Raw genomic sequence first — 6,708 nt, forward strand, 5'->3', positions numbered from 1 at the left:
TCGGCGTGGTGTCAGATACCACAAACACCCTGCATCTAAGATATCATTGAAGTTGGTTGTCATTTGATAGATAAGTACATGCTTTTGGGTATCTTTCTAAATATGTTTTCTATAAAGGGATCATACAAGCAACCCATCCCCCTCTAAAGTACACAAACAGACATTCTAAAGCAGGAAAGCCAACTCAGAATTTACAAACCATTCTGTCTATCATAGTATGTTGATAGACATACTATGATACAAAGATGGCGCCGGAGGAGATGGCTGCCGTTTTACGGCCCTCTAACCAATTGTGCTATTATGTGTGTTTTTTCATGTTTTTGTAATTTATTCTGTACATAATGTTTCTGCCACCGTCTCTTATGACCAAAAAGAGCTTCTGGATATCAGGACAGCGATTACTCAACTCGTATTGGATTAAGATTTTTTCTTCAAAGAGTCGGACGCGAAGGATATTCTACAGACAACCGACATGGCCCAAATCCCAGTCATTAGCATGAGAAAGAGACAGAGATATCATGGACGTAGGTTGTGGTGCCTTGTAAGGATCCGACGGCGAGCGAGTAATCTGCCTCTTCCATCAATCCTATTAGCCAACGTACAATCATTTGAAAACAAAATGGACGACCTAAGATCAAGGATATCCTACCAACGGGACATTAAAAACTGTAATATCTTATGTTTCACCGAGTCGTGGCTGAACGACGACATGGATAACATACAGCTGGCGGGATATACGCTACATCGGCAGGATAGAATGGCTGACTCCGGTAAGACAAGGGGTGGCGTACTGTGTATATTTGTAAACAACAGCTGGTGCATAAAATCGAATACTAAGGAAGTCTCAAGGTTTTGCTTGCCTGAGGTAGAGTATATCATGATAAACTGTCGACCACACTATTTACCAAGAGTTTTCTTCTATATTTTTCATAGCTGTCTATTTACCACCACAAACCAATGCTGGCACTAAGATTTTAATGCAGGGAAACTTAAATCTGTTTTACCTAAATTCTACCAGCATGTTAAATGTGCAACCAGAGGAAAATAAACTCTAGACCACTTTCACTCCACACACAGAGACGCGTACAAAGCTCTCCCACGCCCTCTATTTGGTAAATCTGACCATAATTCTATCCTCCTGATTCCTGCTTATAAGCAAAAACTAAAGCAGGAAGCACCAGTGACTCGGTTAATAAGGAAGTGGTCAGATGACGCAGATGCTAAACTACAGGACTGTTTTGCTAGTACAGACTGGAATATGTTTCAGGATTCTTCCGATGGCATTGAGGAGTACACCACATCAGTCACTGGCTTCATCAATAAGTGCATCCCTACAGTGACCATACGTACAGTGAGGGAAAAAAGTATTTGATCCCCTGCTGATTTTGTACGTTTGCCCACTGACAAAGAAATGATCAGTCTATAATTTTAATGGTAGGTTTATTTGAACAGTGAGAGACAGAATAACAAAAAAATCCAGAAAAACGCATGTCAAAAATGTTATAAATTGATTTGCATTTTAATGAGTGAAATAAGTATTTGACCCCCTCTCAATCAGAAAGATTTCTGGCTCCCAGGTGTCTTTTATACAGGTAACAAACTGAGATTAGGAGCACACTCTTAAAGGGAGTGCTCCTAATCTCAGCTTGTTACCTGTATAAAAGACACCTGTCCACAGAAGCAATCAATCAGATTCCAAACTCTCCACCATGGCCAAGACCAAAGAGCTCTCCAAGGATGTCAGGGACAAGATTGTAGACCTACACAAGGCTGGAATGGGCTACAAGACCATCGCCAAGCAGCTTGGTGAGAAGGTGACAACAGTTGGTGCGATTATTCGCAAATGGAAGAAACACAAAAGAACTGTCAATCTCCCTCGGCCTGGGGCTCCATGCAAGATCTCACCTTGTGGAGTTGCAATGATCATGAGAACGGTGAGGAATCAGCCCAGAACTACACGGGAGGATCTTGTCAATGATCTCAAGGCAGCTGGGACCATAGTCACCAAGAAAACAATTGGTAACACACTATGCCGTGAAGGACTGAAATCCTGCAGCGCCCACAAGGTCCCCCTGCTCAAGAAAGCACATATACAGGGCCGTCTGAAGTTTGCCAATGAACATCTGAATGATTCAGAGGAGAACTGGGTGAAAGTGTTGTGGTCAGATGAGACCAAAATCAAGAACACCATCCCCACCGTCAAACATGGAGGTGGAAACATTATGCTTTGGGGGTGTTTTTCTGTTAGGGGACAGGACAACTTCACCGCATCAAAGGGACGATGGACGGGGCCATGTACCGTCAAATCTTGGGTGAGAACCTCCTTCCCTCAGCCAGGGCATTGAAAATGGGTCGTGGATGGGTATTCCAGCATGACAATGACCCAAAACACACGGCCAAGGCAACAAAGGAGTGGCTCAAGAAGCACATTAAGGTCCTGGAGTGGCCTAGCCAGTCTCCAAACCTTAATCCCATAGAAAATCTGTGGAGGGAGCTGAAGGTTTGAGTTGCCAAACGTCAGCCTCGAAACCTTAATGATTTGGAGAAGATCTGCAAAGAGGAGTGGAACAAAATCCCTCCTGAGATGTGTGCAAACCTGGTGGCCAACTACAAGAAACGTCTGACCTCTGATTGCCAACAAGGGTTTTTCCACCAAGTACTAAGTCATGTTTTGCAGAGGGGTCAAATACTTTTCCCTCATTAAAATGCAAATCAATTTATAAAAATTTTTGACATGTGTTTTTCTGGATTTTTTTGTTGTTATTCTGTTTCTCACTGTTCAAATAAACCTACCATTAAAATTATAGACTGATCATGTCTTTGTCAGTTGGCAAACGTACAAAATCAGTAGGGGATCAAATACTTTTTTCCCCATACCCCAACATTCCACATACCCCAACCAGAAGCCATGGATTACAGGCAACATCCGCACTGAGCTAAAGGGTAGAGCTGCCGCTTTCAAGGAGCGGGACTCTAACACGGACATTTACAAGAAATCTCGTTATGCCCTCCGACGAACCATCAAACAGGCAAAGAGTCAATACAGGACTAAGATTGAATCGTACTACACCGGCTCCGACGCTCGTCGGATGTGGCAGGGCTAGCAAACTATTACAGACTACAAAGGGAAGCACAGCCGCGAGCTGCCCAGTGACAGAAGCCTACCAGACAAACTAAATCACTTCTATGCTCGCTTCGAGGCAAGCAACACTGAAGCATGCATGAGAGCATCAGCTGTTCCGGATGACTACGTGATCACGCTCTCCGTAGCCGATGTGAGTAAGACTTTTAAGCAGGTCAACATTCACAAGGCCGCAGGGCCAGACGGATTACCAGGACAAGTACTTGGAGCATGAGCTGACCAACTGGCGAGTGTGTTCACTGACATTTTCAACATGTCCCTGACTGAGTCTGTAATACCAACATAGTCAAGCAGATCACCATAGTCCCTGTGCCCAAGAACACGAAGATAACCTGCCTAAACTCACGCCTGTAGCCATGAAGTGCTTTGAAAGGCTGGTCATGGCTCACATCAACACCATTAACCCAGAAACCCACTCCAATTTGCATACCACCCCTCACAGATCCACAGATGATGCTCTCTCTATTGCACTCCACACTGCCCTTTCCCACCTGGACAAGAGGAACACCTACGTGACAATGCTATTCATTGACTACAGCTCAGCGTTCAACACCATAGTGCCCTCAAAGCTCATCACTAAGCTAAGGATCCTGGGACTAAACACCTCCCTCTGCAACTGGATCCTGGACTTCCTGACGGCCACCACCAGGTGGTAAGGGTAGGTAACAACACATCTGCCACGCTGATCCTCAACACGGGGGCCCCTCATGGGTGCATGCTCAGTCCCCTCCTGTACTCCCTGTTCACCCATGACTGCATGGCCAGGCACGACTCCAACACCATCATTAAGTTTGCCGACGACACAACAGTGGTAGGCCTGATCACCGACAATGATGAGACAGCCTATAGGGAGGAGGTCAGAGACCTGGCTGTGTGGTGCCAGGATAACAACCTCTCCCTCAACGTGATCAAGACAAAGGAGATGATTGTGGACTACAGGAATATATATGTATTTATTATGGTCCAAAACACACCAAGACAGTTGTGAAGAGGGCACGACAAAGCTTATTGCCCCTCAGGAGACTGAAAAGATTTGGCATTAGTCCTCAGATCCTCAAAAAGTTATACAACTGCACCATCGAGAGCATCCTAACTGGTTGCATCACAACTGGTATGGCAACTGCTCGGCCTCCGACCGCAAGGCACTACAGAGGGTAGTTCGTACGGCCCAGTACATCACTGGGGCCAAGCTTCCTGCCATCCAGGACCTCTATACCAGGCGGTGTCAGAGGAAGGCCCTAGAAATTGTCAAAGACTCCAGCCACCCTAGTCATAGACTGTTGTCTCTGCTACCGCACGGCAAGCGGTCCCGGAGCGTCAAGTCTAGGTCCAAAAGGCTTCTTAACAGCTTCTACCCCCAAGCCATAAGACTCCTGAACAGCTAATCATGGTTACCCGGACTATTTGCATTGTCCACCACACCCCACCCCCTCTTTTATGCTGCTGCTACTCTGTTTATTATCTATGCATAGTCACTTTAACTCTACCCACATGTACATATTACCTCAATTTCCTCGACTAACCGGTGCCCCCGCAGATTGACTCTGTACCGTTACCCCCTGTATATAGCCTCCCTACTCTTATTTTATTTTACTGCTGCGCTTTAATTCTCTCTTTTTTTTTTACTTATCTATTTTGTACTAAACTATTTTTTTCTTAAAACTGCATTGTTGGTTAAGGGCTTGTAAGTAAGCATTTCACTGTAAGGTCTACACCTGTTGTATTCGGCGCATGTGGCAAATAAAATTAGATTAACAGAAAGCATTCTGCTGTGCTTACCATTAGTTCGAACATCTCCAATAAATTCACTTAGACTGATGAACTCATCTTTATCTGTGTCATATTCACTCAACACATCTTCATTGGCGAAAACGTAGCTAACAAATTGTCAGCCAACATAACTTGTAATGTAACTTATTTGAAAAGTCATTACTTTATTACATTGTTCAACATTTTCATAACATTTGTCATAATTAGTTAAAGCAATGAATTTGTATCCTCTCGTCGGACCTCGGCTGCATATTTTCCACCATTTTCTTCAATTCGGAAAATTGTGAAGTCACGCCCATTTTATGAAGAATTGCATTATGGGCCCTAAAAGCACGGAAATAGTGTCTACTGCTTGTATACATCGTATTTTGGCGAATGTAGTAAGAATCCAGGAACTTTTGGCATACTAACTATATCCATACTATTACCAATAAGCATATTACATACTCAATTGACGTCACAAAGAGTAAGGCAGTGTTGCCAACTTAGCGACTTTGTCGCTATATTTAGCGAGTATTCAGACCCCTCTAGCGACACATTTTCAAAAAAATTGACTAGCAACAAATCTAGCGACTTTTTCTGGTGTTATTGGAGACTTTGACGTGAAAGCACGTATCATTCTTACTCTTCTCAACGAGCAGCGGGTGCTGCCGTGGGCCCCACCACCGTCCCAAAGCACTCACAGGCGGCCCAGTCCTCGCGCAGCAGTCCCTCCCAGCTGCAGTCAGAGCAGGAGATGTTCACCCCTCCGCGTCCAGACTGCAAATGAATCGCGCATGCGGGAAGCCGCCGCTGGCTGATCCCGCCCTGGCTTACATTCAGGGCGAGATGTAAAATGTTCTTTGTCTAAAATAATTCACTGCACAAAAATAAATTACTGCATTTGACTCACACAGCCTCAGTCACTTACTCACCTCATCCACTGTGTGTGTGCCTCTCTGTGACATAAGCTAAACATCTAGCTGGCTAGCTCATCATGTCTCAGTCTAAACTGTACACTCAAATATACAGAAAGGAGTGGGAATCAAACCCTGAATTCAAAGGCTGGTTGAAGCCGTATATTGGAGATGATACACGGGCATACTGCCTGTATTGTAAGGATGATTTCTACGCCAAATTTAGTAATGTAAAAAAACACATGACAACTCAAAAATATCCTCAAAAGGCAAAGCCTTATAACAGTTCCACCCAAAACAAGCTGCCATTTATGGTTAAAAAAATTGACTCTGCAAAAAAGGCTGAGGCCACCATGGCATTAGCTATCGCTGAACACTGTTCCATGCTGGCATGTGATCACATTGGAGAAGCATGTAGAGCTGCTTTCTCAGACTCCACTGCTGCTACCCACTTCAAAATGCACAGGACAAAGTGCACAGAAATGATTAATGGTGTTCTAGCACCATACTTTCTGAAAAAGTTGGTCGCAGATGTGGGTGACCAGCGTTTCAGCCTCCTCCTCGATGAGTCCACGGATGTAAGTGTTTCTAAGTACCTGGGGGTTGTGATAAGGTACTTTAGTGACACCTAAGCACACAATTGTATCAACATTTCTGGGGCTTGTTGAGTTGGAGGGAGGAGATGCCAAATCTATAGCCCGTGCTGTTGTGGCTTTCCTTGTGAAGTGTTGTCTTAAAAAAGAGAAACTCCTGGGGATATGGATTGACAATGCCTCTGTTATGACGGGGATTAACAATGGGGTCCATAAAGTGCTGAAGGAGGAGTATGGCCTCAAAGATCTGGTTCTTTTTCGCTGTGTGTGCCACTCTCTGCAGCTTGCTGTAAGTCATGCTTCCAAT

The sequence above is a fragment of the Coregonus lavaretus genome (genome assembly GCF_964263955.1).
Source record: "Coregonus lavaretus genome assembly, chromosome: 9".
NCBI classification, from domain to species: domain Eukaryota; kingdom Metazoa; phylum Chordata; class Actinopteri; order Salmoniformes; family Salmonidae; genus Coregonus; species Coregonus lavaretus.